Raw genomic sequence first — 27,058 nt, forward strand, 5'->3', positions numbered from 1 at the left:
ATGCTTAAAGTCAGTGCAGGCACTTTGTATCCCCCTCCCTGCAAACCAGGCTGAATAGGATTAATATTGCATGCATGGAAATAGACCAGCTTAAGTCAGTTTGGAATCATGTCTCAACCTTACTCTTCGAACAGACATGTAACAATATTCACCAATTGAAAATACATTACAAGAGTGCTGATGTATGGTCTATGAAATAGCTAGTCTCCCTAACATATTGAAAACCAGCCACTTTTGAACATCACAAAAACACTGAAGAGTGCAGGGCAAACTTAATTCCCGACATGACCTTACAACAGTAAAAAGAACCAGAAAATCCCTAGATTTATGAAAGCAAGACTACAGGCCAACATAACAAGCCGACTGCAACAGCTTGTTACACAATGGCCCCAGGCAGCCAGTAAATTTACTGACAAATCATGGTTTTTGAACTTCACTCTCTATAGCCAACTACAGTAGAAAAAGACCAGAAAATCCCTAAAAGTTCAGTCTTGAACTCACTTAACATCTAAAGTCAAAGATTTAAGAGACAAAGATTAACAGGCAAAATTAAAATGAAACAGGGTTGATCCGCAGATTGCCTGACATTGGGTTTTGCTTGAGATAATGTGTGATCGAGTCTTGAATTCACAGTGGAGATGACATTTGGCCTTACTCTGAGAACGTAAATATTGTTTCAAATTTAACCAAAACTCACATCATCATCATTCTTGGGCTGCAACCGAGATATAATTCATCGCTCTGCACAAGGAATCTTTGTTGCTCATTTAAAAAATGTCTAATAATAATTATTAAAATAATAATTATTATTATTTTACCGAAAAATTATGTCTCAACTCCTTTAGTAAAAGCTGTAATTTTAGTAAAAACAACTAATTAGAATCAATCCTAAACATCAAAATTTTATTAAAAGCTGACTAAATTTTTAAATGCGGCCTGCAAATACATATAGTTTTAGTAAGATAGATCTAAGTCATTTTTGAACTTCGTTTTCCACACAGTCTTGAACATTCAACAGAAAGCGTTTAATTGAACAGCAATAAAAATTGTCCTTGAAAACGGACAGAAAGCTCTTTGATTTTTGATAAGACAACACTTGTTAGAATCCTTACTGAAAACTATGAAACTGTGAGATGTAATGAAACTTAAACAGACTGTGAGTAAGACATTTTAAATCTAAGCTCCTTCGAGTCAACCTTCAAGAAATACGTTTTCCATCCTAACAAACCACTTAAAAAAACATTCAGTAAAACCAGCCTAACTGAAAACACGCAAATGTCCTGTTCACCATATACATGTACATGTGCATATTTTTACTGATAAATAATTGTTCTCCATCATCAGTTGAAAGTCTGACAAATTACTACTTGAAATGGTACAAGCCGTTTACAAATTCTGAATACTACTTTCACAGAGAATTATGCATTTCTCAACATGAATAGAATGCAAAATGGTGTGTGGTTAAATCTGCACTAAAAAATAATTTTTAGCCTTAAAATGTTGAAAATGAGGCAGCATTCCTCTAACTCAATATTTATTCAAAATGCACTAAATTCAATTCTATCGAGGATTAGCAAAGAGAAATTGTTTTAACTTTAAGGTTGTGCTGGATTTGGCCATATTCTGGGATGAGGATAAACGGACCGGAATAGCCTCTAGATTTCTTGTTTTGGGTAAATATGGAAATTCCTCAACATCAGAATCTCCAATTAAAGCTGAGAAACAGGCAACATTAGACCGAATTTGAAGACAATCATAATAGTCCATGACTTCTACTTTGCAATACTTGGAGCTATTGTGAAGCTATAATAAGAATACTGAGAGAATGATTCAGTGAGTGACACAGGCATAATCGAAAAAAGGCAATTGATCTGAGCTGTGCTCCTTAGGAGTCAAACCTAAGAACTTCCCATTACTAGCTCTGATGCTCTACCACTAAGCTACCAGAGAGTACCATGTTCAAAGAGAGCTACAGGAGACTCTTATTTAAAAATGACAGCCTCTGTTAGAAAGCTAACATCAAGTACACTGAGAAATAGCACCCCTTCCTCAAAACTCTTAATGAAAAATAGACAATAAGTCTAAGATTTCTATGCATAATCACCTGTTTCTCAATCTTGTTTAATCATAAAAATCACTGCAGAAAAGGGTAAGGCATTCTTTAGAAAAGAGAAAACAAAATGCCTCATAGTTTAATCACAAAATCCTGTGACCTTTCATAATTATGAAATATGGTGCTGTTTATTAGTTCTAACTTTTTGGATGCGCAATTTCTGCTTTCCATATTCTCTCCCGAAAAATTATATTCTTTACTGGCTTCTTTATATCTGTGATTGCACTGTATCTTGAAAACAAAAACTTTGTCGTAGTTGTTTGGTTGCTTATAAAAAAGAAACGAAACTGGATCATAAACTACCGCATTTACTCACACGTCTAGGCCATTTTCCTGTGGTTATCCTAAGCTGCATCCACATCCCAACTGTCACACGCTGTGCCCACATTTTAACTGCAGCATACATGTAAATGCTGGACTATTAATTTTGTAAGAAAATCAAAATATACAGATTTGCTCGCATCTAAGCTGCATTCGTTTTAACCTTTAAAACTTGTATTATATTTTGTTCAAAAATTCGTATGGCATAACTGTGAGTAAATACAATAGTCTTATTGCGCTTCTTAAAGTAAAATAAGTTTCTCTACCTCTACTTGCTTGCTTGCCCAGTTACAGAGATCATCTTTGCTGCTTGTTTGAATCTGACATCTGAAAGTTCCTTGGATCCTTTATAGACAGAGAACAAAAATATATCAATCACTAAATGTAGTAAGACAAAGACAGCATTGTAGTGAAAAGTTAAACTGTTTTGAGATGTGTAGGGTCAGCAATTTAAGAGTGTCTCAGTTTTACATGCCCTGTCTACGATGTATGTCGGATCTATAATTTGGTTATTTTGTGTTGCTAGTGTAAGATCGCATTCAATTGAACACATTTTGGATTAAAGGTAACAACCTTGTATGTAAAAAAAATATTCTTATTCTGGAATAGGGCCAATCGGACGCACATTAAGCTACAATGGTGGCTATTTAATTGTCCATATTCTGGAATAAGAATAAGGGGGATGGCTGTTAGATTTCTCTTTTTAAGTGAATTTGGGAATTTCCAAACTTTTGCTGATACACGATAATTTGAATGCAGTTAAATGCAATTTAACAGAGTTAACAACAAGGAGCGCCTGTTCCATCCTTTTGGCCAGCAGCATTTGCGAGATGCCCGTGTACCAAGACCCATCATGCTCTAGGACCAGTATGCATCTTAGCGTGGTCTAGTGCATTTAGCGTTAAGCCATTTTGGTGTGTTCGGCAGCTTTTTAGCGTGCTTTATTCAGCGTGGGCGTATCACAAACATCGTGACTCAGTTTATAAGCGGTTTCTTCCCTCCCCTTTTCCACTGATGTTCTCAGTGTGACAGGTGCCTGCTTTCTTCCCTGCCGCATGGGGGCTGATGGCTGGTTTGCCAGCATATCCCAGCCATGGGAGCGGTCTCCATCTAGAAGCTGGCTGCCAATAGTGGAGGCTCCTGGGTATCACAGGCACCCAACCTCCACTTAGCAATGCAGTTGTTAAACACTGCTCTGTATTTCAGTAATTCTTATGGGGGATTTCTAGAAATCATTGTATGTATTCCCATTCTGAAATAGGGCCAATTGAATACAAACTAAGTGATTTTGCTTAAACACACCAATAATGACTCACCAAAGAGTAGTTATAAATTTATCTACTATAAATAACCAACTCACCTCTTTAGACAGTAATTTCTAGGTTGAGGCGTCTTTCATGACTTCTCATCCCTCGTCTGAAATTTACCTGGAGAGAAAGAGTTAAATAGAGGATCAGGATCTGGAAGTGAAGTAGTAAGGGACAGATCTGAAGCACATGGTTCTTGTTACTCTCTTTCAGAGGTAAAGGTCAAGTCGTGAGTAGTCAGACCAAAATAAAAGCTAAACCTGGTTCTTGTAACATAGAATCAAAGGCTCCTGTGAGCCAACTTGTGAATGTAGAAGTGAATAGTGGTAACAGTAAAGCAGTGCTTGCATCAAACTACACTATGTGGACACCATGCCGCATTGCGGGAATGAATTATCTACATGTATAAAGTTATATGCTTAACACGCAAACCAATTAAATTACACACGCACTCTGATTCCTTTTGATACGTGAAGCAACGCAAAGGTGGAAGTGTATGTTCTTCAGGTGGTTTTATGTGGTTGCCAATCAACAAAAGAAGCATCCATATTTTCTTCCCAGAACCTCTGTATTTTGTTTCCCTTGTGTCGTGTTCTTGCCGAATGAAACTTGATATATATAAACTATTTTGGTTGCCTAGCACGTGACCTAAATCTTGCCAGTCTTTTCAGAATGGTAATTCTTTTCTATGTTCAAATGACAGCTTCTGTCAACATTTAATAACATTAGAAGAAGTTTCCAATCTTTCTAAAGTTGCTATCTTGGCTGTATTCAAGTGAATGTAAATTACAGAAAAGTGTCAAGCGTTAAGGTACTCAGTAAGGCCCAGTAGACTCTCAAGCAAATTTTCAGTGTTTTTTGTTCCCGGCCTGTGAATCAATCTTATCACTCACACTGGGCCAAAATGGAAGTTATTGCGAAGTTTTAGTTTCCTATTTTACCCTTAGGCTTTTACCCACGGAATTGCCTTGGATCTTTAAAGTTAATTGAACGTTTACATTTTGCAGCTAGAGATAGAAATGCATGAGGTGTTGTGTTTGGCTGTAGGTAAATTCAGTGTTTAACACCAAAGGAAGATTTATTGCACTATGGAATTTTCTATTCTTTCACTCACAGCATTTGTTCGGATGGAACAAAGGCCATTTCTGGTTTTCAAATTGTTTATTAATTTTGACCAGTCAGTAAATCCCGCGGTTTGGTTGTGGTCGCTTCAGGATACCAGGAAACGTGTATTTTTATAGGATCTGTTGCGTCTGTTCCCACTGCTAAGTTAAATTTAGGAATGAATCTGATTGGCTTTTAAAACCACAAAGTCAAAATTCTTTGTTAACAAATTGCTTCTGATTGGTTAAAAAACCTTGGGTGACCCCGGTTGAAGTCCTTGCACTGTAATGGACCACACAAAAGTTGCACTATAACCCCAAGAAGGTTTTGAGCCTATGTAGTATTTCAGCCCCTTCTCTTACTTGAACCCTGTTTTTTCATGGCAATCTCCTCAAATACCTCTGTAACTGAAATAAGTTTCCTTACTCGCAGTTGTTTATAATCCTGTTTCAGATGATTTTAGGCTCTGCTTGTTTGCTTGATTCTGGCATCTGAAGGTTCCTTAAATCCTGCATAGAAATATAGTGTGTTTAATTATAATATAACTAGTCAGCTATTTAACAATTAGACGGCAAGCTCGAGGTTTCTATCGGCTGATAGTTGGCGAGGGGCGAAGCCCCGAGCCAACTATCAAAGGCGATAGAAACCGAGAGCGAGCCGTCTAATTGTTTTAGCATACCTCAGTGATCGATCTATCAAGCAAACAAATATTTTTATTTCACGAATTTTGATACATTCGTGCAATGATGCATGCTAAATCGCGCGCGCTTTGACAAACCGGCGCATTTGCAAAGTTCATTCACCAAAGTTCATTCATCAATTAAAACAAAGCTACACAGTGATCTCGTCATACATTGCGCAGTCTCAGAAACGTGCAAACCGTAGAAGAAAAAATGAATTAAGCTCAAACTAAGCTTAATTTCAAAGTCCTTTCCATTTTCAAATTCTGGAAAGGAGTTGACAAACCTTTTGCCGTCTGCTTTGTCGGTGTTGTCATTTACGCCGCGTTTGTGGTTTTTTGTCGACAAAATCGCGCCCGGAAACTCTCATCGCAGCTCAAAATATCGTCTACCCTGGGGTGTTTGGCGGAGGATAAACATCTTTGGAGTGAGACTACGTCGGTTTTCTCTTTCTCTCCTCCCGAAATACAGGTATGTGTAAAACCACGCGATTTGCTGTAATTGTTTAGGATCTTTTGTATCTACATTTCCCAGCTGACCACTTTCAAAAAGCTTTTGCAATTGCTTGCTTATGATGGGAGTTTTTTTATGAACAACATTACTGGACGAACTTTTCCCTATTTCATCAGATTTTTACAGACTGCATTTAGCGTATCATTTGCCTTCTTAAATTCATAATCACCGACGATAGACCCTGGCTGGTTAATAGGTGCTTGCTTCAAATATCTATCAATGGCCGCTCGGATGGCTTTAAGTGAAGAAACTTTAAATTGTTCGCCATTTGTTTGTCTCACTGACACATAAAATCTCTGCAAACACGTGTTTAATTCGACTTTGGTTAGTTGATCAATGGGTGTTGTAATTTCTTTTCGGGTTGAAAACCAATTTAAAACAAAACAAGAACCTCAATTGTTACTTTTCTTTGACAACTTTGTTTTGTTAACTTACGAACTTCAGTAAGCTTACGCGCAATTTGTTGTTCGTATTAAATAAAGCATTTTTTTCGGAAATTGTTCTTCACTTAGCTTTAAAAACCTTTATTCCATCCTTTTTAGTCTTCTTTGTTTTTTCTGGAATGGCACTTTGCAAAACGTTTTGTACGTCTTCACAAACTTCACTAAAACGCGAAGGGGAAGCCATTTTCACTGACAGCTCTAGGTGCTGTCTATCGACCGATAGACGGCACCTGTGTAGTCAATCAGATTGTGCGTTACGCGATAGTCGGTCACTTAGGTATGCTAATGAAAATTAGAAAGTTCAGAACTGATCTACAGTAATTTTTCATGATACACTTGGCACCAAAAGCCCCATATACACTACAAAAAAATTTTGGCATGGCTCAGACAAAAATGGTATGTGTAACAAAAAAAAAAAAGAGGTTCAGTTCGGGTAGATTCTGTAGTGTAAATGATTTTGCCAAACCAAAATTTCACCCGTGCTTGGTCCTTCTGAAAAGGTAGTGCGAGCATGGGTGAAAATGGGACGCATTCCCAAAAACACCATTGACCGTGCCAAACCAATTTTTCCTGACGAGCCTTTGTCACTTTGATCAGCACCATTTGTTGGAGCATGTGTAGTAATTCTGTGGGCCCTGCAACAAGCAAGTCGCCAAGAAAATTTCGCGGTCACTCTTGGAAAGAAAATGAAGTAAAGGAACACACTCCTTGTCCGTGAATACTGTTTCCAGCATCTCAAACCAGTGACCACTGCATGTTAACTTTCAAAATCGTCACTAGATAGGACAGTTACAAGCCAGCACCGCTGCTATTACAATGAACATTAAATTTGTATCTTCGCTTCTTTCTATTATTCTGAAAAGAACAGGAAGAGACTGATTTTTGACGTCCCTGAAACAAGAGGTGTGACCTTTTAGAAGTAGACACCCCAAATACTTCTTGTCCGCTATGTTTGAATGAAATAAGCCATTGGCCACAATGTGCCCTAAGGAATAATTGCGAATGCTACCCAAGATGTTGAGCATTTTACCCATACCAAAACATTTTCTTACACCGCTTAGCACGGCAGAAAAAAAACAACTGTGTAAACAGGACATCAGTGATCTATTTTTTGGTACGCGTACCATTTTTATTCGAACCATGCCAAAAATTTTCTGTAGTGTAAATGGGGCTAAAAGTGATGTTTTGTATAAGTTTAACTACATGTACAAATTAGTTATTTTATATATCAATAGTTTATGTATCAACATCTGCTGACTTCCCAAACCAATAATCCTCAAGTATGAGGGGCAGGTTGTATTGGAAAATAACCAGTGTAGATGCACTGGAAAGAATTTGGTAGAAATTGATAGAAATGACAGGGGGCAAAGGTCTTGTAACAACTGCAAGCAACTTTGATGTTTGTTTTGCACTTGTGGGAACCAATGCTTCTTTATTGGTCAGCTTTACATAGTGTCTGGTGGCTGCTAAAAATATCTCCTGAAGTTAGAGCATGACTTTTGACTGAAATATCCGATTATTACGAACATTTTTTTTTTGTTGCGGAGGCAAATTTCATTTCAATAGATTGAGTTTATGACCTGTAAACACAACCCAGGGCCCGGTCTTTTTCAAAAGCCGATTTAGGCTTATACATGTATTATCCATGATTAAAAATTATCCGCGCTTTTCATCCGGCGTGTTTAAAATGTTTTTAAAAGCTAATTTTAAACTAGTGGTAAAGAAAAGTACAAGTGAAAGCTGAGGAACAAAAATCTTTTTGGAGAGCCTTTGTTGATTAGCAATTAAACTTGAATAAAAATTCACGTTAACCCAGTATTAGTTTAATTGGGCTTTGAACAACTGGACCGAGAAAATTTGCGAAGGAGAAACAAAAATTTCCAGTTACAAGATTAACATCATCACATACTGCGTGAAGTGAATTGAAATTCAGAATGGAAGAGAAATATCTTTTTACGAAATGTGCACTTTTCTAACATCAGATTTATCACTGTGCTTGAACCTTTGACAACTTTCAAATTTTGCAATTCAACCGGTACACAAAATCAAAGTGAAACGTAAGCAGAAGCAGAAACATCATCCAGCAGACCATGCTTATTGTGCGGAGCATTCTAGAGACAGATTTGCCGGGAAATTTGTGAACAAAAACAGTCAATTAATTAATAAAACCTAACTTTAAAAATTCAACTAAAGTGGAGACTTTTCATGAAAAGTTGGAATGTAAAAGCTGAAAATGTTACAATTCCCTGGAAACCATATGCAATAGCGGTTTCAACATGAAATATTTTGTTTGAGACAAGACCACAAATCCCAGCAAGTAACTGATGTACAACAGTGAATGCTTGGCCTTCCGTCTCTTTTACACGTAACACTGGGTTTATTTAAATATAACATGCACTGTGTAGAATTTGCGTGTAATTATTTACACGCATTAGTGTGTAATTTTTTAACTCACATGTTATGTGCATGTAATTTGCGTGTAAATTGCGTGCAACACAGCGGATTTACACACGATATGTGCGTGCAATGCTGCTATTCCTGGGGCCAGTACTGTAGTAGCGAAATTTTGGTGAAATTTTTAGCAAGTATCTTTTAAGAAGAAGACTAAAATGGTATACTGTCTTCTGCTAAAAATGGTTTGTTTAACCTGTATTACTCAAGTGTCACAAAACATGTAATGCCTTATCTCCGTCTGACTTGTCACAAACTAGGTTTCTCAGAAATTCCCCTCATTTAATCGCATATTCAACTACAACCTTCAAAAACAGCGCATGGCCAATGTGTGCTTTTATTGTTTTGAAGCAAATGTTTCTCTCATTGTGAAAGAAAACAAAATCAATGTCAACAAGAGCCTATGTGAATTAGCCTATACTTGTGTCGTATAAATATAGGTGATTACTTATAGGGTGACAAACTCTGACAGATTCAAAAATTCAAATTAACTAGATTGTCTTGAGCAGCGGTATAAAAACTGGACATCAGCAGCAATCATGTGATTTTTCATATGATATGTTGTCATTCTTAGAGTGCAACAGTGAATTGCAATGCTTTTTTTGGTCAAGGATGGCAGTGTGTGGTCCTAGGTTGCAGCTCGTAGTGCCAAGAAGTGAGGCCTTGAAATGGTCATGCAAGCGAAGTTGCCTGTCGTGCCAATCACTGGGCGGTGTCCCCCCATTACGCCAAAAGGTGTGATTGTCGCGCTTTTAGTCATAGTTTGATCTTAAATCAGCCAAGCAAATGTAGTCTCTACAAAGTTAGTTATACATTATCCGGAACAACGACATTAAGTGCTTTTTTTTGGTCAAGGATGGAAACATAGATTTTGAGTCTAAACAAGCATTATTTTGACTTTCTTTAGGACCAATAAAATACTAAAATAAGAAAGTTCGTTGTCTGCATAATTTTGCGCGACAGGCAAATTATTTAGTTGAGTTATTATTTTTTTTAACTTTATGCTTATCTATTTTGTTCTCCAGGAAGCATATATATCATTGATCTAAAAAATTTCAAAAACATCAAGAATTTATATTCTTAAGGCAAAACAACAGTCACCTTTACCTCTCGGCTGACAGAATAAAACCGAAGAATGCGTAAGGTTAAAAGACGCGCACATCTGAAAACCCAACAGTCAACAGACAGCTTGTAAACAAAAACATGTCAAAGGCAGGATTTGTTATATATAATTTAAAATTATTGCTACTTTATTTTGGTAATTTGCGAATTTATTCAATTTAAGTTGGTGTTTTGAACAGACATTTTCAAGTATTTTGTTTCTTCTTTAAACAATTTTCATCCATAGAGTTTTCAAAAGCATGATACAGAGACAAGGAGCTTTCAGCAATACATGTAATTGTGCTTTGTTTACTTGCATCATTGAAATGAAATTCATGTTATAACTGATGGTTATAAATGCAGTGAAATGTAATGATGTGAGTGTATATATGTTTCTTTTTATTTTAAGTCCAATCGAATACGCTTAGATTTTATGAGCTTAAATTGACACTTTCTGTAGTGATAAGTAGGCAATGTTCTTCCTCAGCAGAACTAGTCCAGCACAAAGCATTTATGCTTCAGCGAAGAAATTATAGTTAGCAGTGAAAGCCACAGTGTCTCTCGCTTGACTTTGTAGTTTGTTTCTTCATTTATGTTCAATACATAAGGACAAAGTTCATGCCACTATTATGTACATGGATTGAGGGCAAACACATATGTCAAACAGCAATGATTGAAAAGAACCCAAAATGTGTCATGCTTCTCCATGCAAAACAATGGTGAATCACGAAGTGCAAAGCGTGCCCAGATATACCCCTTGTACCCAGATAATACCTATAATGTGGCCATACACAAACCGTACGTCAAAACAAAAAAAGGAAAATCGGAGCAGAAACCTTGACTCGTTGCTGCACCGGCACAAGTGAAAATATAAGAAAATAGAAGTGACAACAATATAATAAGTAAAAAAGTATCAAATGGAAAACTCTGCCAATTGCAGCTGGGTCCCCAGGTACCAAAGGTCATGCAAAAAGTTGACCTTTATGGCATGTGATAAGCTGTCTGAATCTTTTTGTCACACCAAATCTAGGACAGGTCTCTTTTACAGGTCACATTCCACAGGTTACAAGTACAAGTCACTGTTGTACTTGTACTGTATAACCACAAGTAACAGTTAGCGTGCCCTAGGCTTGAAATATATTTTTTTAGCATGGAGTTTAGGGCTAGGCTTGTTTATATACATTCATTGTCACAGTGACATGCAGTTGTGACCAATGACCTGTAAAATAAAACTGCCGCAAAGCCAGACTTAATTGTATTAGCACATGAAAGGAATTGCATATGCACTGGGCCCAAGTCAGTTTCAGGTTTACACATTAGCCCTAGTTTGAATCAATAAATTCTAAAATAAGTTTAGACCACGGCTAAACATTCTAACATAATTTGTTGTAAAACATTTTAAAATTCATTTGTTGGTTCAACAATGTTGGAACGTTTAACATACCGTATTACATGATTTGGCATGATTTTTGACCAACATTTCTTTGTTGGATGAATATTTGAGTGATGTTAAAGATAAAATGAAGCTCAGGCAGACAATGTTTACGTTGTACAACAATGTTGAATCGTTTAGCTTAATTTATGTCGAACATGGGAAATTCTAAACTCTTAGTTACTTACCAGCCAACTCTCCGTTCCTTATATGAGCTCATGTTTTGTTAGACAGCTACTCCTATAAAGCCAATACAGGAGAAAGATTTCTGTCCATGGAGCAGCCAAACAGTCCATTTCGTGAATGACAAGCGGCCATATTGATTATGAGCTGATTCGCACGTGGTGCTTCAGGGAGCTCATAAAGCCTTTAAAGTGAACAAAAAATGATCGCTCATATTAAAAACCAGTACATTAAAATAAATAGAACATAACAGAGGCCTTTTAGGAAGATTTTGACAAAAACTTGCCTGTTTTGTAACGTTTTTTCGAGGAAGCTTTGTCCACAGCTTTCGCGCTCAAAAATTGAACCAGACGCCAGATTTCAATCCCATCGTGCATTGGGAGCGGAGTGGGAGTAGCCAATGCGATACCAAAGTACACGTAATCGATGCTTTACAGATTTACTGAGTAGTCGATACTCACTGGTTACTGTCTGGGTTGATATGTCAGTTGTTCTTCCTTTTTCTTCCTTTTTGTTTGTTGAAAATGTTTGTGAGGGGTTTTATAGAAATAACCCTTGTCTACGTTTGGTTCTGCGCATTACTCGTCTTGGGTAATTTCTAAAGTCGACTTAAATAAAGACGTGATAGATCTTGAACAGCATAATACGGCGAGCATCAGCTCGGCGCTGATGATCTCCAGCCGGTCAAGAATGTCGGAGGCAATGGAAGAATTCGAGAGTTTTATGAAGGAACCTCTGTGAAGGAGAGAGTTGTCTTTCGCAACATATACTTACAGTACCATAATCTGATAGGCTCGGTACAAACTTGGATCGGATGTTTTTAATGAAGCAATTATTCCACTCACGCTTGTTGAATATCCAACTCGGCGCTAGTATCACTCCACCTCCAACCCGCGCTCGTGGAATAAGGACCCGCGCGTAGACGCAGAGTTGGGGCTTTCCATAATCAATGCTATCAAATGTAGCAACTAACGAGTCTGTTTCCGATTCTCACTCCGTTTTTCGCTCAATTTTACAACATTTGACGCAAAATATTATGTTAAACCCTTTCAGTTTCTCCCACTTCTCACGTTGCAGATGTTTCCCTATCTTTTCCCTCCTAACAAGGAAGAATCCATTTTCGATACAGAACCTTTAAATCGCAAGATTGTTTCGGTGGCACAAAGACAGCGATAATCTCTAATCCCTCTTTCTGGAGGAGTGAGATGTTAACGCATCTCAAGGTTAGCAAAGTAAAACAGAGCCCTTTTGTTCAAAGGTTGATTTTAAAAGGTTGCACTATTCCTGGGCTAACGTGAACTTTAATTGGAGTTTAATTAATGGTCAATAAAGATTCTTCAAAAACATTTTTCATTTTGTTCCCTAATTTTGACATTAAACTTTCTTTTACCCTTAACTTAAAATTAACCTTGAAAAATATCTTTAATAAGCGACATCAAAACCTCGGTTAATATTTAATAGGGGATTGGGGTTAATTTGCTTTACAACAACCGAGCCCTGAGTGCTTACACACAACAGAGTGGCTGTGAAAAGACTGCTACCAACAATATTCAGGTCAAAAAACCCGCAAAATCTGGCTGAATTATTGCACCTGTATACCCGGTCGTTACTTTTTAGCAATTATTCTTTACCGGAGAGAAACATGTCCAAAGTAAAGCTCTGTCATTTAGTTAAGTGTTTTCTGATTCAGTTTTTCAAAAACACTGCAATAAAAGTCAGTGCGGTAAGAAAAGTCAAAGTCAGTGCGGTAAGGAGTGAGTTATGAAGGATTTCTAGTTATGAAACTTAGTTTGCTCTAGTATGACTTGACAGAAAAATTTTGGGGGTAATTGCTTTCAACAATTAACCGCTTCTGTGTAGAAGAAAAAAGGAAGAAATACTTACGTAGTTCTCACGTAGATGAACGAAATAGCCTGTTGTCACGTAGAAACGGCAGCCGGCAACCGCAGAAATAACGGGAAAATCGTGGTCACGTGGTCATTTTTTCCGTTCGCGTTTAATAAATAATAAAAAATAAATAAATCTTTATTTAAACACGGTAAAATCCATCAGGAGTATAAAAATTAGAAATAACCTAACTATCCTAAACAAAATTCAAAACCTGATTACAACTAATCTAACTAAAACCTGTTTTTCATGAATGCCGTGTGTAACATTAAAAATGAACATTAACTAATCTTTTAAATTGACTAAGAGATTCAGCTTCTCTCACATGACTGGGTAGGCTGTTCCAGAGAACTACTCCGCTATAAGAAAAGCTGTTTTTCATGAAATTAGTTCGCGGAAACGGGACAAATAGTTTGTTAACAGAGTCCCTCAGGGAGTAACGCGTTTCATTTCGTTTAACAAATTTAGATGATAAATATTCAGGAACAAGACCATTTAAAGACTTGTATACCATTATGGATTTCTGTATTTGAAATTGAGTGCTCAAGTCTTTCCAATCGAGTTGTCTAATTAAACGGTTAGCATCAGCATCATAGCTAGAGAAGGTTAAAACGCGAGCGGCACGGTTCTGAAGCTTCTGTAGCCTGTCAAATAATGTTTTACCACAATTACCCCAGACAAGATTGCAATAATCGAAATGAGATTGAATTAGTGCGTTGTATATATAATGAAGGGTAGGTGGAGGGACAAAAGGTCTAATTCTTTTTATTGCTCCTATTCCGGAAGCGATCTTTTTAGATAATTTATCAATGTGTGTTTGCCACCGTAGATTTTCATCAATAAATATTCCAAGCGATTTGACAGAGGAAACGTGTTCTATCGGAACATTATTAATCGAGAGCTCAAGTGGGTTCGCCAAAGTACTCAATTTTTGTCTGGAGCCAATTAGCATGAATTCAGTTTTAGGCGATGCTAAATATCTCTATAAGAAACACTTTTTTCGCACCAGACTATGGAGGGTATTTCATGCCTTCCGAACGCATAACTACTCTGGGTATCTGTGAATGTAAACTTTCAGCCAAAGGAACTAAATGAAAAATTACCCCTACCCAGTCGAACGCGCACGTTTTTGTGAGGGTGATTGAGGTGGGTCTTGGCTAAAGCCATCAGTCGGTGAAGCAGTTCAAGGACTCTCCATTAATGCTGAAAGAGAGCTCCTTGAATGAAGTACAAACGGCAGAAAAGAAAAAAGAAGGAAGGACAACTTTCAATCAAGAGTAATGAAAAAACCTAAAATAAACCTTAACAATCTCAACCGCCGAGGCCTCTTTAGCGCTCCTGCGGAGACAAATAAGGAACGTTATAATGGGGAGCGCGGGAGCCGAGCGAAGGAAAATAAAGTGAGTAAAATTAAGCGGCGCGCAAACAAACAGGGGAGAAAACTACGGAACTGGAAAAAGTGAAAAAACGAGAAACGCTGGAGACAAGCGTACACCAATAACGAGAGTAACTGAATATGAGAAAGGACGGGATCACGCAGAGAAAAATAACGACACTAAAACTATGGTAACGTCAAGGACCGAACATAGACAAAAACGGAGAATGAAATTATGAGAAACGCAGAAACCAAACAAAAAAAAAATACAAAGAATGAAATTATGACAAACGCGGCAACCGAACAGAAACAAATACGGAGAATGAAATTATGAGAAACGCGGCAACCGAAAAGAAACAAATACGGAGAATGAAATTATGAGAAACGCGGCAACCAAACAGAAACAGATACGGAGAATGAAATTATGAGAAACGCGGCAACCGAACAGAAAAAAATACGGAGAATGAAGTTATGAGAAACGCAGTAACCAAACAGAAACAAATACGGAGAACGAAATTATGAGAAACACGGCAACCGAACAGAAACAAATACGGAGAATGAAATTATGAGAAACGCGGTAACCAAACAGAAACAAATACCGAGAATAAAATTATGAAAAACACGGCAACCAAACAGAAACAACAACGGAGAATGAAATTATGAGAAAAGCGGTAACCAAACAGAAACAAATACAGAGAATGAAATTATGAGAAACACGGCAACCGAACAGAAACAAATACAGGGAATGAAATTATGAGAAACGCGGTAACCGAACAGAAACAAATACGGAGTATGAAATTATGACAAACGCAGCAACCAAAGAGAAACAAATACGGAGAATAAAATTATGAGAAACGCGGTAACCGAACAGAAATAAATACGGAGAATGAAATTATGAGAAACGCGGCAACCGAACAGAAACAAATAGGGAGAATGAAATTATGAGAAACGCGGTAACCGAACAGAAACAAATACGGAGAATGAAATTATGAGAAACGCGGTAAACGAACAGAAACAAATACAGAGAATGAAATTATGAGAAACGCAGCAACCGAACAGAAACAAATACGGAGGATGAAGTTATGAGAAAAGCGGCAACCGAACAGAAACAAATACCGAGAATGAAATTATGAGAAACGCAGCAACCGAAAAAAAACAAAAACGGAGAATGAAATTTTAAGAAACTCGGCAACCAAACAGAAACAAATACGGAGAATGAAATTATGAGAAACGCGGCAACCGAACGGAGACCAATACGGAGAATGAAATTATGAGAAACGCGACAACTGAACAGCAATAAATACGGAGAATGAAATTATGAGAAACGCGGCAACCGAACAGAAACAAATACGGAGAATGAAATTATGAGAAACGCGGCAGCCGAATAGAAACAAATACGGAGAATGAAATTATGAGAAACGAGGTAACCAAACAAAAACAAATACGGAGAATGAAATTATGAGAAACGCGGTAACCAAACAGAAACAAATACCGAGAATGAAATTATGAAAAACACGGCAACCGAACAGAAACAAAAACGGAGAATGAAGTTATGAGAAGAGCGGTAACCAAACAGAAACAAATACGAATAATGAAATTATGGGAAACGCGGCAACCGAGCAAAGACAAATACGGAGATTGAAATTATGAGAAACGTGGTAACCGAACAAAAACAAATACGGAGAATGAAATTATGAGAAACGCGGCAACTGAACAAAAAATAATAACGGAGAATGAAATTATGAGAAACTCAGCAACCGAACAGAGACCAATACGGAGAATGAAATTATGAGAAACGCGGAAACCAAACAGAAACAAATACGGAGAATGAAATTATGAGAAACGCGGTAACCAAACAGAAACAAATACGGAGAATGAAATTATGAGAAACGCGGTAACCAAACAGAAACAAATACGGAGAATGAAATTATGAGAAACGCGGTAACCAAACAGAAACAAATACGGAGAATGAAATTATGAGAAACGCGGAAAACGAACAGAAACAAATACGGAGAATGAAATTATGAGAAACGCGGTAACCGAACAGAAACAAATACGGAGAATGAAATTATGAGAAACGCGGTAACCGAACAGAAATAAATACGGAGAATGAAATTATGAGAAACACGGCAACCGAACAGAAACAAATACGGAGAATGAAATTATGAGAAACGCGGCAACCGAACAGAAACAAATACGGAAAATGAAATTATGAGAAACGCGGTAACGGAACAGAAACAAATACGGAGAATGAAATTATGAGAAACGCGGAAACCGAACAGAAACAAATACGGAGAATGAAATTATAAGAAACGTGGTAACGAAACAGAAACAAATACAGAGAATGAAACTATGAGAAACACGGCAACCGAACAGAAACAAATACGGAGAATGAAATTATGAGAAACGCAGCAACCGAACAGAAACAAATACGGAGAATGAAATTATGAGAAACGCGGCAACCGAACAGAAACAAATATGGAGAATAAAATTATGAGAAAGGCGGCAACCGAACAGAAACAAATACGGAGAATAAAATTATGAGAAACGCGGCAACCGAGCAGAAACAAATACAGCGAATGAAATTATGAGAAACGCAGGAACCGAACAGAAACAAATACGGAGAATGAAATTATGAGAAACACGGCAACCGAAGAGAAACAAATATAGAGAATGAAGTTATGAGAAACGCGGTAACCGAACAGAAACTAAAATGGAGAATGAAATTATGAGAAACGCGGCAACCGAACAGAAATAAATATGGAGAATGAAATTATGAGAAACGTTGTAACCGAACAGAAACAAATATGGAAAATGAAATTATGAGAAACGCGGCAACCGAACAGAAACAAATACGGAGAATGAAATTATGAGAAACGCGGTAACCAAACAGAAACAAATACGGAGAATGAAATTATGAAAAACACGGCAACCAAACAGAAACAAATACGGAGAATGAAATTATGAGAAACGCGGCAACCGAACAGAGACAAATACGGAGAATGAAATTATGAGAATCGCAGTAACCGAACAGAAACAAATACGGAGAATGAAATTATGAGAAACGCGGCAACCGAACAGAGACAAATACGGAGAATGAAATTATGAGAAACGCGGCAACAGAATAATAATAATAATAATAATAATAATAATAATAATAATAATAATAATAATAATAATAATAATAATGATAATGATAATAATAATAATAATAATAATAATAATAATAATAATAATAATATTTATCCAGGGAGCCCACTCGCCTTGGCGGTTTTCAGTGGGGCCCTGCAAATTAAAAATGAAATAAAAAATAAAATTACCTAAAAATTATTTCACAAGGTTAAACGAATTTAAAAATAGGTAAAAAATCATCATTCACAAACTTTTAAGCTTTGCCTTAAAAAGGGACAATGATTTGATGTTTTTAAAGTCATTGTCTAAGCTGTTCCAGTCCTTAGAGGCTTGATAAATAAAAGTCTGCTTGCCGCAATTGGTACGCACGCGAGGAAGGTGTAAATCATTACTTCTACGAGTTAGATAAGAATGAAAACTACTATTGCGTCTGACGTCAAATTTAAAATCAATTTCCCCCAACAGATATTTTTGCATCATAATACAGCGATGGAAGTGTCGTCTATTTAAGAGGGGCTTCAGGTCCAGACGATCTAGTGCCTCGGTTGATGAACTTCTTGGTGGTAAATTAAGCACGACCTTGGCTGCCTTGTTTTGAAGAACTTGCAGCTGACCCATAAGCGTGTTGTTATTTTTATCACCCCACACTGTATCTCCATAGTCAAACAGTGGGATGATTAAGCAATTGTATAGTGTTAGCTTAGTATGTAGAGGCAGAAGATGTCGTATTCTTTTTATCATTCCAATCCTTTGATTGATCTTTGTACTGATAGTGTCAATGTGCTCGGACCAAGACATAGTTTGGTTAATAACCACTCCCAAGTACTTAAACGAGCCAGACCTATCAATAGCAGAGGAATTTACCTTAAGAGAGACGTCACTAACTAGTTTAAGCTTCCGTGAGTGACCAAAAATAACGAAATTACATTTAGAGATATTTAAGGTCAACAGATTACTCGAAAACCAGTTGGAAATTGTAGCCAAATCTGAATTTCACTTACTTTCAAGGTCAGAGAGATTAGTCGATGAGTAATAAATCACAGTGTCATCAGCGTAAAGAATAATTTCACTGGCAAGCTGACATGATGGTAAATCATTTACGTAAATAAGAAAAAGAAGGGGTCCTAATATACTTCCTTGAGGGACCCCAACAGTTATTGGCGCAGCAACAGAGAGTGCATCTCCGACAGACGTCCTTTGTTTCCTGTTCGTGAGATATGACTGGAACCAATTTAGAGTGTCATCTGAGAGTCCGACCGATTTAAGCTTATGAAGTAAAAGGTTGTGGTCAACTGTGTCAAACGCTTTCGAGAGATCCAAGGAAACAGCTCCTGTAAGACGACCAGAGTCCATGTTCAGAAGTATGTTATCTGTAAAGTGTGTCAAAGCTGTATTAGTTGATAGCTTAGGTCGAAAACCAAATTGCTTGGGGGTAATGATCTTGTTTTCATTGAGAAAATAGTAGAGTTGGTTATGTACTGCCTTCTCCAGAATCTTGCTTAACGTAGGTAGCACAGTTATTGGCCTGTAGTTGTTTGGGTCACAGCGATCGCCTTTTTTGAAGAGAGCAGATACCTTTCCAAACTTCCATAGGGAAGGGAAGCTACGAGAAACAGAACCAAATAAATAGAAACAGAAACAAATACGGAGAATGAAATTATGAGAAACGCGGCAACCGAACAGAAACAAATATGGAGAATGAAATTATGAGAAACGCGGCAACCAAACAGAAACAAATACGGAGAATAAAATTATGAGAAAGGCGGCAACCGAAGAGAAACAAATATAGAGAATGAAATTATGAGAAACGCGGTAACCGAACAGAAACTAAAATGGAGAATGAAATTATGAGAAACGCGGTAACCGAACAAAAATAAATAAGGAGAATAAAATTATGAGAAACGCGGTAACCGAACAGAAACAAATATGGAAAATGAAATTATGAGAAACGCGGCAACCGAACAGAAACAAATATGGAGAATGAAATTATGACAAACGCTGCAACCGAACAGAAACAAATATGGAAATTGAAATTATGAGAAACGTGGTAACCGAACAGAAACAAATATGGAAAATGAAATTATGAGAAACGCGGCAACCGAACAGAAACAAATATGGAGAATGAAATTATGACAAACCCGGCAACCGAACAGAAACAAATATGGAAAATGAAATTATGAGAAACGCGGCAACCGAACAGAAACAAATATGGAGAATGAAATTATGACAAACGCTGCAACCGAACAGAAACAAATATGGAAATTGAAATTATGAGAAACGTGGTAACCGAACAGAAACAAATATGGAAAATGAAATTATGAGAAACGCGGCAACCGAACAGAAACAAATATGGAGAATGAAATTATGACAAACCCGGCAACCGAACAGAAACAAATATGGAAAATGAAATTATGAGAAACGCGGCAACCGAGCAGAGACATATAGGCAGATGGAAATTATGAGAAACGCGCCAACCAAACAGAAACAAATACGGAGAATGAAATTATGAGAAATGCGGCAACCGAGCAGAGACATATACGCAGATGCAAATTATGAGAAACGCGCCAAGCAAACAGAAACAAATACGGAGAATAAAATTATGAGAAACGCAGCAACCGAACAGAAACAAATACGGGGAATGAAATTATGAGAAATGCGGCAATCAAACAGAAACAAATACGGAGAATGAAATTATGAGAAATGCGGTAACCAAACAGAAACAAATACGGGGAATGAAATTATGAAAAACGCGGTAACCGAACAGAAACAAATACGGAGAACGAAATTATGAGAAACGCGGTAATCGAACAAAAACAAATACGGAGAATAAAATTATGAGAAACGCAGCGACCAAAAAGAAAAAAATACGAAAAATGAAATTATGAGAAACGCGGCAACTGAACAGAAACAAATACGGAGAAGAAATTTATGAGAAACCGGGCAACTAAACAGAAACAAATACAGAGAATGAAATTATGAAAACCGTAAGAAAACTAACCTTCAAACGTAAGAATTACTAACCCTCAAACGTAAGAAAACTAAAGCCGAAACGTTAGAACTATTAACCCCCCAACGTAAGAAAACTAACCCCCAAAAATAAGAATTACTAGCCCCCAAAACGTAAGAGACTAACCCCCAAACGAAAAAAAACTAACCCCCAAACGTAAGAAATACTAATTCCCAAACGTAAGAAAACTAACCCCCAAACCTAAGAATTACTAACCCACAAACGTAAGAAAACTAAACCCAAACGTAAGAATTACTGACTCCCAAACGTAAGAAAACTAACCCCCAACCGCAAGAAATACTAACCTCCAAACTTAACAATTATTAACCCACAAACCTAAGAAAAGTAACCCCCAAACGTAAGAATTACTAACCCCCAAATATAAGAAAACTAACACCCAAAAGTAAAAATTACTAACCCCCAAACGTAAGAAAACTAACCCCCTAACGTAAAAATAACTAATAACCAAACGTAAGAATTACTAACCCCCAAACGTAAGAATTACTACCAACCAAACCTAACAAAACTAACCCCAAAACGTAAGAAAACTAACCCCCAAACGTAAGAAAAGCCGTAACCCCTAAACGTAAGAATTACTAACCCCAAAACGTAAGAAATCTAACGTCTAAACCTAAGAATTACTAACCCCCAAGCGTAAGAAAACTAACTCCCAAACGTAAGAATTACTAACCCCAAAACGTAAAAAAACTAACCTCCAAACTTAAGAAATTACTAACCTTCAAACGTAAGACAACTAACCACGAAATGTAAGAATTATTAACCACCAAACGTAAGAAAACTAACCCCCGAACTAAAAAATTAGTAACCTGCAAACATGAGAAATCTAACCCCCAAAAGTAAGAATTAATAACACTCAAACCAAAGAAACTACCTTTCAAAACGTAAGAAAACTAACCCCTAAACGTAAGAAAACAAACCCCCTAACGTAAGAATTAGTAACCTCCAAACATGAGAAATGTAACCCCCAAAAGTAAGAATTAGTAACACCCAAACGAAAGGAACTAACCTTCAAAACGTAAGAATTACTAATCCCCAAACGTAAGAAAACTAACACCCAAACGTAAGAATTACTAACCCCCAGACGTAAGTAAACTAACCCCCAACCGTAACAATAACTAACCCCCCAAACGTAAAAATTACTAACCCGGAAAAGAACGAAAACTATTCCCCAAACGTAAGAATTACTAACCCCCAAACGTAAGAAAACTATCCCCCAAACGTAAGAATTACTAACACCCAAACGTAAGAAAACTAACCCTCAAACGTAAGAATTACTAACCCCCAGACGTAAGTAAACTAACCCCCAAACGTAAGAATTACTAACCCCCAAACATAAGAAATCTAACCTCCGAACGTAAGAATTACTAACACTCGAACGTAAGAAACCTAACCAACAAACGTAGGAATAACTAACCGCCAAAAGTACGAATTACTAGCAACCAAACCTAACAAAACTAACCCCCAAACGTAAGATTTACTAAACCCTAAACATAAGAATTACTAACCCCCAAACGTAAGAAACCTAACCCCCTAACGCAAAAAAACGAACCCTCAAACGTAGGAATAACTAGCCCCAAAACGTAAGAAATCTAACCCCCAAATGTAAGAATTTTTAACCCCCAAACGTAAGAAGACTAGAACCGCAAACGTAAGAAGTACTAACCCCTAAACGTAAGAAAACAAACCCCCAACCGTAAGAATAACTAACCCCCAAAAGTAAAAATTACTAACCCCCAAACGAAAGAAAACTAATTCCAAAACGTAAAAGTTACTAACCCCCAAAAGTAAGAAAACTATCCCCCAAACGTAAGAATTACTAACACCCAAACATAAGAAAACTAACTCTCAAACGTAAGAATTACTAACCCCCAGACGTAAGTAAACTAACCCCCAAACGTAAGAATTACTAACCCTCAAACATAAGAAATCTAACCTCCGAACGTAAGAGTTACTAACACTCGAACGTAAGAAACCTAACCAACAAACGTAAGAATAAGTAACCCCCAAACGTAAGAAAACTAACCCCCCAAGGTAAGAATTACTAACCCCCAAACGTAACAAAACAAACCCAAAACTTATGAAGTACTAAACCCCAAACGTAAGAGAACAAACCCCTAATTGTATAAACTACTAACGTTCAAAAGTAAAAAACTAACCCGAAAACGTAAGAAAACTAACCCCCTAACGTAAAAATAACTAACAACCAAACGTAAGAATAACTAACCACTAAAAGTAAGAATTACTAGCAACCAAACCTAACAAACCTAACCCCCAAATGTAAGATTTACTAAACCCTAAACGTAAGAATTACTAACCCCCAAACGTGAGAAAACTAACCCCCAAACTTAAGAAAAGTAACCCCTAAACGTAAGAATTACTAACCCCCAAACGTAAGAAAACTAACGCCTAAACGTAAGAATTACTAACCCCCAAACGTAAGAAAACTAACCCACAACCCTAAGAATTACTAACCCCAAAACGTAAAAAAACTAACCCCCAAAACTTAAGAATTACTAACCTTCAAAGGTAAGAAAACTAACCTACAAACGTAAGAATCACTAACCCCCAAACGTAAGAAAACTAACCCACAACCCTAAGAATTACTAACCCCAAAACGTAAAAAAACTAACCCCCAAAACTTAAGAATTGCTAACCTTCAAAGGTAAGAAAACTAACCTACAAACGTAAGAATCACTAACCCCCAAACGTAAGAAAACTAACCCCCAAACGTAAGAATTACTAACCCCCAAACGTAAGAAAACTAACCCACAACCCTAAGAATTACTAACCCCAAAACGTAAAAAAACTAACCCCCAAAACTTAAGAATTACTAACCTTCAAAGGTAAGAAAACTAACCTACAAACGTAAGAATCACTAACCCCCAAACGTAAGAAAACTAACCCCAAAACGTAAGAATTACTAACCCCCAAACATATGAAAACTAACCCCGAAACGTAAGAATTACCAACACTCAAACGTAAGAAAACTAACCTACAAACGTAGGAATTACTAACCCCGAAACGTAAGAAATCTAATCCCCAAACGTAAGAATTACTAACCCCCAAAGGTATGAAAACTAACCCCGCAAACGTAAGAATTACTAAGCCCCAAACGTGAGAAAACAAACCCCCAAACGTAAGAAAACTAACTCCTAAACATAAGAATTACTAACCCCCAAATGAAAAAAACTAAACGCCTAAACGTAAGAATTACTAACCTCCAAACGTAAGAAAACTAACCCCCAAACATAAGAATTATCAACCCCAAAACGTAGAAAAACTAGCCCCCAAACTTAAAAAAATTCTAACCTTGAAACGTAAGAAAACTAACCTACAAACGTAAGAATCACTAACCCCCAAACGTAAGAAAACTAACCCCCAAACGTAAGAATTACTAACCCCCAAACGTAAGAAAACTAACCCACAACCCTAAGAATTACTAACCCCAAAACGTAAAAAAACTAACCCCCAAAACTTAAGAATTACTAACCTTCAAAGGTAAGAAAACTAACCTACAAACGTAAGAATCACTAACCCCCAAACGTAAGAAAACTAACCCCAAAACGTAAGAATTACTAACCCCCAAACATATGAAAACTAACCCCGAAACGTAAGAATTACCAACACTCAAACGTAAGAAAACTAACCTACAAACGTAGGAATTACTAACCCCGAAACGTAAGAAATCTAATCCCCAAACGTAAGAATTACTAACCCCCAAAGGTATGAAAACTAACCCCGCAAACGTAAGAATTACTAAGCCCCAAACGTGAGAAAACAAACCCCCAAACGTAAGAAAACTAACTCCTAAACATAAGAATTACTAACCCCCAAATGAAAAAAACTAAACGCCTAAACGTAAGAATTACTAACCTCCAAACGTAAGAAAACTAACCCCCAAACATAAGAATTATCAACCCCAAAACGTAGAAAAACTAGCCCCCAAACTTAAAAAAATTCTAACCTTGAAACGTAAGAAAACTAACCCATAAACGTAAGAATTACTAACCAAGAGACGTAAGAATTACTAACTCCCAAACGTAAGAAAACTAACCCCCTAACGTAAGAATAACTAACCCCAAACATAAGAAAACTAACCCCCAAACGTAAGAATTACTAACCCCCAAACATAAGAAATCTAACCCCCAAACGTAAGAATTACTAACACTCAAACGAAAGAAACGAACCCCCAAACGTAAGAATTACTAACACTCAAACGTAAGAAAACTAACCGCCAAACGTAAGAATTACTAACCCCTAAACATAAGAAAACAAACTCCCAACCGTAAGAATAACTAACCCCCAAACGTAAGAATTAATAACCCTAAACGTAAGAAAACTAATCCCCAAACGTAAGAATTATTAACCCCCAAACGGAAGAAAACTAACCCCCTAACGTAAGAATTGTTAACCCCCAAACATAAGAAAACTAACCCACAAAGGTAAGAATTACTAACCCCCAAACATAAGATAGATGAGATAGATAGATAGCTTATTAAAAAACTGCATCGCAGCTAAACGCTGAATTGTGCAATTATTTACAAATGTTTTACGATACTTTAAAAAATTACAGATTAATCCTTGATAATATATGAAAAACTAATGACAGTGTTAAAAATTCTATATAAAGTATTTATATTAAAATATGTTAACTTACAAAGTAAATGGGGTAAAACTACAGCCTCGACATCGCATATATAAAAGTGTTTTTGGTTCTGTTTGTAAAAAGCTTCGGTATATTAAAATGGCGCTGTCGTCTTAGGTTATAGCGTGAGTTGTCATAACCTGGTGGAAGGAGCGCTTTCAATTGATGGTTTGGATCACTAACAATGTTATCAAAAAGCTAGCTGCATAGACCGTAATGATGATCCAAAATGGGTGTTACCCCCACCTCTATTGCCGACGGAGTTGCACTTTCCTGATGTTATTATTGACATTGCTCTTTTCTCGAGCCGTACCAGCTCTTTCTTTAAGTACTAGGGGAGACCGTTGAAAAAGACAGGTGCTGCATAATCTATAACAGATCTCACGCACGATACATAGAGCATTGCTAGATCTTGTTTCGGAACTCCCGCTCTTTTTAACTGAGTTAGGAAATAGAGTCTCTTGCTAGCCTTTTTGGTTATCTCAGTTACATGGACTTTCCATGTTAGATCGTTCGCTATTGTAAGGCCTAGTAGCTTAGTACTAGTAACTAATTCTACCTCCTTCCCTCCTATGAAAACGGGATCAAAGGCTCTTTGCTCTTCAGCAAGTTCTTTACACTTATCGGCGTTTAATTGAACCCTGTTCTCGTGGGACCACTTTATTACTCTGTTAGCTATTGCTTGCACGTGACTTTCTCCGCCTTTTACTACTACTTCAGACACCGTGGTGTCGTCCACATATTTCCATTACTGCGCGTTCGTATCAAGGTCATTAATCATTAGGACGAACAACCACGGGCCTAATTTGGTACCCTGTGGTACACCGGCGAGGACTGGGCCCCATTCAAAAAAACATTCTGATGAAAATTCAATCATAAGAAACCTAACCCCCGAACGTAAGAATTACTAACACTCAAACGTAAGAAAACCCCCAAACGTAAGAAAAGTAACCCCCAACGTAAGAATTACTAACCCCTAAACCTAACAAAACTAAAACCCAAACATAAGAATTATTAAACCCCAAACGTAAGAAAACTAACCCCCAAACGAAAGAATTACTAAACCCTAAACATAAGAAAACTAATTCCCAATTGTAAGAATTACTAACATTCAGACGTAAAAAACTAACCCCCAAACGTAAGAAAACTAACCCCCAAAACAAAGAATTACTAACCCCCAAACGTAAGAAAACTTATCACCAAACGAAGAATTACTAGCCCCCTAACATGAAAAACTAACATATAAACGTAACAAAACTAACCCCAAAAACGTAAGAATTACTAACCCCCATACCTAAGAAAACTAAACCCCAAACGTAAAAAATCTAACCCCTAAACGTAAT

At 37.1% G+C, this 27,058-nt stretch overlaps 1 long non-coding RNA gene and 1 pseudogene across 1 annotated transcript; both read right to left on the bottom strand.

Moving 5' to 3' along the window:
• Positions 1-967: 967 nt before the first annotated feature.
• On the bottom strand, positions 968-12,012 carry LOC146481628 (uncharacterized). Its single transcript, XR_014864259.1, has 5 exons — positions 11,935-12,012; positions 11,654-11,832; positions 5,272-5,354; positions 3,795-3,861; positions 968-2,779 (listed from the first exon to the last, which is right to left on the bottom strand). It is a non-coding gene; the product is annotated as an uncharacterized LOC146481628 (long non-coding RNA).
• A 13,733-nt stretch (positions 12,013-25,745) lies between these two features.
• Positions 25,746-26,496, bottom strand: LOC146481629 (uncharacterized; annotated as a pseudogene).
• Between the last annotated feature and the right edge of the window lie 562 nt (positions 26,497-27,058).

The sequence above is a fragment of the Pavona decussata genome, unplaced genomic scaffold (genome assembly GCF_977016875.1).
Source record: "Pavona decussata unplaced genomic scaffold, jaPavDecu1.1 SCAFFOLD_48, whole genome shotgun sequence".
NCBI classification, from domain to species: Eukaryota; Metazoa; Cnidaria; class Anthozoa; order Scleractinia; family Agariciidae; genus Pavona; species Pavona decussata.